This window comes from Gossypium hirsutum, chromosome A02 (assembly GCF_007990345.1).
Source record: "Gossypium hirsutum isolate 1008001.06 chromosome A02, Gossypium_hirsutum_v2.1, whole genome shotgun sequence".
In the NCBI taxonomy this organism is placed as follows: domain Eukaryota; kingdom Viridiplantae; phylum Streptophyta; class Magnoliopsida; order Malvales; family Malvaceae; genus Gossypium; species Gossypium hirsutum.
The window spans coordinates 34334080-34342642 of NC_053425.1; positions in this window are offsets into that span (position 1 = coordinate 34334080).

The window sequence follows — 8563 nt, forward strand, 5'->3', positions numbered from 1 at the left end:
TTCGATCAACTGAAAACTTGTTTGACTGAAGCTCCAGTACTAGTGCAGCCCGAATCAGGCAAAGAGTTTGTCATTTATAGTGATGCATCCCTACTTGGGTTGGGTTGCGTATTGATGCAAGAGGGTCGAGTTGTAGCTTATCCATCGAGACAACTGAAGCCACATGAGAAAAATTATCCGACCCATGATCTTGAACTAGCTGCCATCGTGTTCGCTTTGAAAATATAGCGACATTACTTATTTGGTGAGAAATGCCATGTATATTCGGTCACAAAAGTCTCAAATATTTGATGACTCAAAGAGACTTGAATCTGCGACAAAGACGTTGGCTCGAGTTGTTGAAAGATTATGAGCTTGTCATTGACTATCACCCGGGAAAGGCTAATGTGGTTGCGGATGCCTTAAGTCATAAATCACTATTTGCTTTACGAGCGATGAATGTACACTTGTCTGTTCTATCCGACAATGTGTTAGTGGCAGAATTAAAGGCCAAACCATTGTTGATTCATCAAATTCGTGAAGCTCAGAAAGTCGATGATGAACTGGTTGCAAAACGGGCTGAATGTGTTTCGAATATGGAATCAGAGTTTCAAATTGATGATGACGATTGTTTGAGGTTCAGAAGTCGTTTGTGTGTTCTAAGAAATTCAGAACTTATTTCGATGATTCTGAACGAAGCTCATTGTAGCCGAATGTCAATTCACCCGGGGAGTACGAAAATGTACAACGATCTGAGACGTCTGTTTTGGTGGCATGGTATGAAACGAGACATTTCCGATTTTGTTTCGAAGTGTTTAGTATGTCAGCAAGTGAAGGCGGAACATCAAGTGCCTACGGGTTTACTTCAGCCGATCATGATACCTGAATGGAAATGGGATCGAGTCACGATGGATTTTGTATCTGGGTTGCCAGTGTCGGCAAGTAAGAAAGATGCGATTTGGGTTGTTGTTGATAGACTGACTAAGTCGGCTCACTTTATCCCCGTACGTACAGATTTTTTGTGACAGCCCAAAATTGACCCTAGTCGGGAAGTGGTTTCGGGACCGCTAAACCGAGTCACCGAAAGGTTTGAATGTGATGTTTATTATCTAGAATATGTAATAATGAATGTGTGAAAATTTCAAGCTTCGATTTGGTCGATTGCATGTGAATTTAGTCAATAGGACTTATATGAGAAAATTTTAAAATGTGATAGGTCAATGCATGAGGACCTATTAGTGCATGTGGAAGAAAAAGGGGACTTGCATGTCAAATTCCCCCTCCCTAATATGTAGTGGCCGGCCATGCTATGGGTGGAAACATGTTGGGAACATGTTGGCCTAGTGAGGTATGTAGGATAAAATATAATAAGAAGTATGGGGAAATAAAGAAATGGAAAAAGGAAAGGATGGGTGGTAATTGTTTCTTTCCTCCCCTTTTGCCGTGAAAGTAAGAAGGAAAAACAAAAAAAAAAGTGTCCATCTTTCTTCATTTCCCCTTGGCCGAATGTTCTAAAGAAGAAAGAAAAAAATTTGTTCATCTTTTATCATCCTTGGCCGAAAATGCTAAAAGGAAGGGGGAAGAGCTTGAGAAAATCGGCTATGGTGGTTTGCTAGACTAAGGTATGTTTGATGTTGTCTTTGAGATGCATGCATGTTTTAAATAGCCCATGTTCAAACCTTGAATCTTGTTGATAACATGAGCAATCGGTCATGAGAAAGTGTTCAAGGAATGGTTGTTGTTCATGTTATTTGGATGAGAAATGGTGAGTTTTGTGGTTTCATGTTAAAGTTAGGTGAATGATGATAGAGGAATGTTTGAACTATAAAAAGAATCGGCTACCTTGTTATGAGCTAGGGCCGAATGTGAGTTTGGTTGTGTTTGAATGTTACATGCTTGGTAGAATGGTGGATGAAGGTGCCGAATGTATGTTGGATTTATAGAGTCTCCAAATTGATTTTATGTGTGTATGCATGACCGAATATACGTGGTCACATGAGTAAGGAAATGAGTTATTTGATATGTGGTAAAAGTTAAGTACTAAATCGAAGGTTGCTAAAATTGCCATTTCTTAGCCGAATATGTGCTTGATCAATGAAGGAATTGTTGAAGAACATAGGTGAACTTGGTGAGGGCAATCGGCCTAGTGTATAAATGATATGAAGATTTTAGGAAATTGTTTTGGTTAGGTGTATGTATGATTAAGTATATTCGGCAATATACTTAAAGTGGGTACATGATATTACATTATAATTATTGAGCTTGAGTATATGGATATGTGTATATGTGGTCATATAATGACATCTTGGTTTGAAAATTTAATGATGTGTGATTGCCGAATGTGATAAATAAATTCATGTTATTGAGTTAAATATTGAATACTCTTATTTGTATTATTTAAGCTCAAGAACCTAAAGAAGAGGCGTCCAACAAGGGGAAATCGAAGGTCATCGAGTAGCCGACTCGGAATTATTTTACCCAACATAAAGTAAGTCATTAAGCATGTAGTGGGTAGTATTTCAAATGGTCATAATGTGTATGTATTGATGCTGATTGGAATGAATAAATATACATATATATATGCATGTACGTATGTGATGATGAAATTGTTGAATGAATGAAAAGAGGTAAGATGTACTGAGTTGTTGATCTCGGCACTAAACGTGCGGGATAACCATTTATGACCATGAGATGGGCGCTAAGTGCGCGGGATTAAATTGTACAGCACTAAGGGTGCGATTTGACTATGTTGCACTCAGTGTGCGAAATGAATATGATGCACTAAGTGTGCGAATTGACCATGCGGCACTAAGTGTGCGAGTCTGACTATGTAGCACTAAGTGTGCGATTTGATTACGTGGCACTAAGTGTGCGAGTTGATTATATAGCACTGAGTGTGCGGGCTCAATATACATTCGTGAATTATTATGGACACTATGTGTGCGACACTATTGAGTCGATCGCGGACAGCGGGTCGGGTAAGTGTTTGAGCACGTGGCTAATAGGTGCTATGCTTATACTTGGTGTTGAGCTCGGTAAGTTCGAACCTATGTGACAAATATACTTGAAGTCACGTACATAAGTTTTATCGTAGGATGGGTGAAAGGTCATATAGTCATTTGATTGTAACGAAAATAAATCGATTTATGAAATTGCTTCAATGTCCTATTGATGAGTATATAGAATGTGAATGCATGAATTGATATGAAATTGAATTGATAAGTTGGAGGAACTATGGTATGGTTCGGTATGGATGGAGTAAATTGTCTCGTTCCATTTTGTTTCCTCTTGTGATAATGTTGTTGATAGATGGTAGTGCATTGCTTATGACTTACTGAGTTATAAACTCACTCGATGTTTCCTTGTCACCCACTATAGGTTGCTTGGACTCATCTATTTTTGCGGGGTCGGGCCGTCATTGAAGTCATCACACCGGATAGCAAGTTTTGGAACTTTCTTCTTAGTGTGTTTAGAAGATCATTTTGGCATGTATAAGCTAGTACGTTGTGTTTGAATTATGGCATGTAAACTTTAAGCCATGCGAAAATGGCACGAATGTTCGATTGAATTGGATCAAGGGTAGGCATGAAATGGACCTAGTTACTTTCGTAACAGATGCTGGCAGCAGCAGTGTCATGAGATTGAAAAATCACTAAAAATAGTGGGAGTGGAATTAATTGATGAATAAATTATGTAATCGAAGCTCGATGAGTCTGCTTTCATGAGGAAGTAACGAAAAGATCATATGGGCAGTATATTAAGAGATAATCAGATTTTAGTGGGACAGGGCCAGAACGGTTTCTGGATTCCCTGCTCCAACTTTGGAAATTCATTGTAAATTAACCAGAGATAATTAGGGGTCGTACCATATATGTGCAGATTCCTCTCTGAGTCTAGTTTTCACAGAAACAAACGGCAACAGTATTGAAGCCCCGTGCAGGGAGATATCCCAGTCGTAATGGACAAAGGTCAGTGTAGTCGACCCCTGCAACTTGGGGGACTTTGACTAATAAACTGTACTAATTGGGCCAACCAAAAATTCTAGAAAAAAATACATATATGGGAACATGAGTCTAGTTTCTGGGAAAAATTACGAAACTGATTTTCGAGTTACGAAACTCAAGATATGATTTTTAAAGCGGCTAGTACACAGATTGGGCAGTGTCTGGAAAATAAATTTTGTAAAGGGGTTAAAGCCAGTTAACACCTCGTGTTCGACTCCGGTGTCGGTTTCGGGTTCGGGGTGTTACATTTTATTGGTATCAGAGCTATGGTTTAGTCGGTTCTAGGACTACCATAGCACGTATGAGTCTAGCTATACATGCCATAATGTTAATGTTTAAAAGGGTGATGACTTCTGACGGTTGAAATGTTTTTGTCTTGATTAGTAAATGGATCCCGATGAAGAAAGAACCCTAGCGGATGACGTTGAGAGCGTAGCGGCTGCTCCTGCACAAGGGACGCCGCCTGTTGAACCTCAGTCATCTGCGAATAATCAAGGTGAGGGGGCTAAACAAGCCTTCTTTACCATGATGAATGAGTGGGTCGTGCAATATGCCCGAGCCAACCCGGCTGTCCAACAATTCCCAAATTTGAATAACCCACCCCAAGAGCCTGTAAGGCCGTCAGTCGCTGATCCTGTGAGGCTGAGTAAGCCACCTGTAGACTTGATTAGGAAGCGTGGGGCCGAGGAGTTCAAGGCCATAGTAACTGATGATGCCGAAAGGGCCGAGTTCTGGCTTGATAACACCATTCGGGTGTTCGATGAATTGTCATGCACACCCGATGAATGTCTAAAATGTGCTGTATCTTTGTTGCGAGACTCCGCCTACTATTGGTGGAGGACCTTGATTTCCATAGTCCCGAACGAGCAAGTAACTTGGGACTTCTTTCAAACGGAATTCCGGAAGAAATTTATTAGCCAACGGTTCATTGACCAGAAGCGTAAGGAGTTCTTGGAACTCAAGCAAGGCCGTATGACTGTATCTGAATACGAACATGAATTCGTAAGACTTAGTAGGTATCCCCGGGAGTGTGTAGCTGATGAGGTTGCTATGTGCAAAAGATTCGAGGAAGGATTGAATGAAGATTTAAAGCTACTAATGGGTATTTTGGAAATAAAGGAATTCGTAACACTAGTCGAACGAGCCTGCAAGGCGGAGGAACTTGGAAAGGAGAAGAGGAAGGCTGAATTTGAAGCTAGAGATTATCGTAAAAGATCGACGAGTAAAGCTCCGTTCTCAGCTGTGAAGAAGTTCAGGGAGGACATTAATAAGTCGAGGGCGACTGCGGGAATTTCCATCAGGGCAAGACCATCGATGGGCTCCCGAGCTACTTCGGTAGCTAGTGTGGGCAATAATCGTCACGAGAAACCTGAATGTCCCCAATGTGGAAGACGACACCTAGGTGAATGTTGCGGCAAGTCTACTAACAGGGCCTGTTACGGATGCGGTTCGAAGGACCACTTCATTAGAGATTGCACGGAGCTGGATGAGAAGAATAAGATCCAAGGTGCAAGACCTAGTGGAGTGACATCTAGAGGTAGACCACCGAGAATTTTAGGAGGCAGGGGTGGTAGTCAGAGGGGGGCCTCTGATATGGCTGATCGCGCCGAGAACCGTACTCCTGCTAGAGCGTATGTCATTGCGCACGAGAGGAGGCATCCTCCCCCGACGTCATCACTGGTACCTTCACTCTCTTTGATACTAATGTGATTGCATTGATTGACCCTGGCTCTACTCATTCATATGTATGCGAAACCTTAGCATCCAGTAAGACTCTACCTGTTGAGTCTACTGAGCTAGTAATTCGAGTGTCAAACCCTTTGGGTCAATGCGTACTTGTTGATAAAGTGTGTAAGAGATGCCCTCTAATAATCCGAGAATCCTGTTTTCCGGCCGATTTGATGCTTTTGCCGTTCGACGAGTTTGATGTTATACTTGGTTTGGATTGGTTAACCGCGTATGATGCGGTTGTGAATTGCAAAAGCAAGACTATCGATTTGAGGTGCGCGAATGACGAAATAATCCGAGTTGAGTCTGCGGACTTAAGGGGGTTGCCAGCTGTAATATCAGCAATGTTGGCCCAGAAATATGTAAGGAAAGGGTGCGAAGCATACCTCGCGTATGTACTTGATGATAAGGAGTTAGAAAAGAAACCCGAGTCGGTGCCGGTGGTTTGTGAATACCCGGATGTTTTTCCTGAAGAGTTACCGGGTTTGCCACCTGTTCGGGAAGTAGAGTTTGGAATTGAGCTTGTACCTGGAACTACGCCAATTTCGATCGCTCCGTATCGTATGGCACTAACCGAGTTAAAAGAGTTGAAAGCTCAGTTGCAAGAATTGACGGATAGAGGCTTCGCTCGACCGAGTTTCTCACCTTGGGGTGCACCAGTATTGTTCGTGAAAAAGAAGGACGGAACCATGAGGTTGTGCATTGACTATCGTCAACTGAATAAAGTGACGATAAAGAATAAGTATCCGTTACCGCGTATTGATGATCTGTTCGATCAATTAAAGGGAGCATCGGTGTTTTCAAAGATAGATTTGAGATCGGGTTATTATCAGTTGCGGATTCGAGATTCGGACGTACCCAAAACTGCTTTCAGAACGAGGTACGGTCACTACGAGTTCTTAGTGATGCTGTTTGGGCTCACTAATGCCCCTGCGGTGTTTATGGATCTGATGAATCGGATCTTCAGGCCGTATTTGGATCGGTTTGTAGTTGTGTTTATTGATGACATCTTGGTCTATTCAAGAGATGAGACCGAACATGCTGAGCATCTGAGGCAAGTGTTGCAAATTTTGCGGGATAAGCAGTTATATGCTACGTTCAGTAAGTGTGAGTTCTGGTTAAGAGAGGTTAGCTTCTTGGGTCATGTGGTATCCGCATCGGGTATTCGAGTTGACCCGAGCAAAATTTCAGCCATACTTAACTGGAAGCCTCCGAGAAATGTTACCGAAGTCCGGAGCTTTCTAGGGCTCGCCGGTTATTACCGACGATTTGTCAAAGGTTTCTCGATGATAGCCACACCAATGACGAAGCTACTTCAGAAGGATGTTAAGTTCGAATGGACGGAGAAATGCCAGAAAAGCTTCGATCAACTGAAAACTCATCTGACTGAAGCTCCAATTTTGGTGCAACCCGAATCGGGTAAAGAGTTTGTTGTTTATAGTGACGCATCCCTACTTGGGTTGGGTTGCGTATTGATGCAAGAAGGTCGAGTTGTGGCCTATGCGTCAAGACAATTGAAGCCACACGAGAGGAATTATCCGACCCATGATCTCGAACTAGCCGCCATTGTGTTCGCATTGAAATATGGCGACATTATTTGTTTGGTGAGAAGTGCCATGTGTTTTCGGATCACAAAAGTCTCAAATATTTGATGACTCAACGAGACTTGAATCTGCGACAAAGACGTTGGCTTGAGTTGTTGAAAGATTACGAGCTTGTCATTGATTACCACCCGGGAAAGGCTAATGTGGTTGCGGACTCCTTAAGCCGGAAATCACTGTTTGCTTTGTGAGCGATGAATGTACACTTGTCTGTTCTACCTGACAATGTGTTAGTAGCTGAATTAAAAGCCAAACCATTATTGACTCATCAAATTCGTGAAGCTCAGAAAGTCGATGATGAATTGGTTGCAAAACGAGCTGAGTGTGTTCCGAACAAGGAATCGGAGTTTCAGATTGATGATGATGGTTGTTTGAGGTTTAGAAGTCGTTTGTGCGTTCCAAGGAATTCGGAACTCATTCCGATGATCCTGAACGAAGCCCATTGTAGCCGAATGTCAATTCACCCGGGGAGTACGAAAATGTACAACGACTTGAAACGTCGGTTTTGGTGGCATGGTATGAAGCGAGACATCTCCGACTTTGTTTCGAGATGTTTAATATGTCAACAAGTGAAAGCGGAACATTAAGTGCCTTCAGGGTTACTTCAGCCGATCATGATACCCGAGTGGAAATGGGACCGAGTCACAATGGACTTTGTGTCCGGACTGCCATTGTCCGCAAGTAAGAAGGATGCGATTTGGGTTGTTGTTGATAGGCTGACTAAGTCGGCTCACTTTATCCCCGTGCGTACGGATTTTTCATTGGATAAACTAGCCGAATTGTATGTTACTCAGATTGTGAGATTACATGGAGTACCTATTTCTATCGTGTCGGATAGAGATCCGAGATTCACCTCGCGATTTTGGAAGAAATTGCAAGAAGCTCTGGGTACCAAGCTGCATTTTAGCACCGCTTTTCATCCCCAAACCGATGGTCAATCCGAGCGGATAATTCAGATACTCGAGGACATGCTGAGATGCTGCATCCTTGAGTTTAGTGGTTCATGGGAACGGTATGTACCTTTGATTGAATTCGCTTACAACAATAGATTTCAATCAAGTCTTAAGATGGCACCTTACGAGGCTTTGTACGGTCGTAAATGCCGTACACCATTGTTTTGGACCGAGCTCGGTGAAAGTAAAATTTTCGGAGTTGATTTGATTAAAGATGCCGAACAGAAAGTAAAAGTAATCCGTGAAAGTTTGAAGGCAGCCACAGATCGTCAGAAATCGTATGCGGATCTGAACGGAA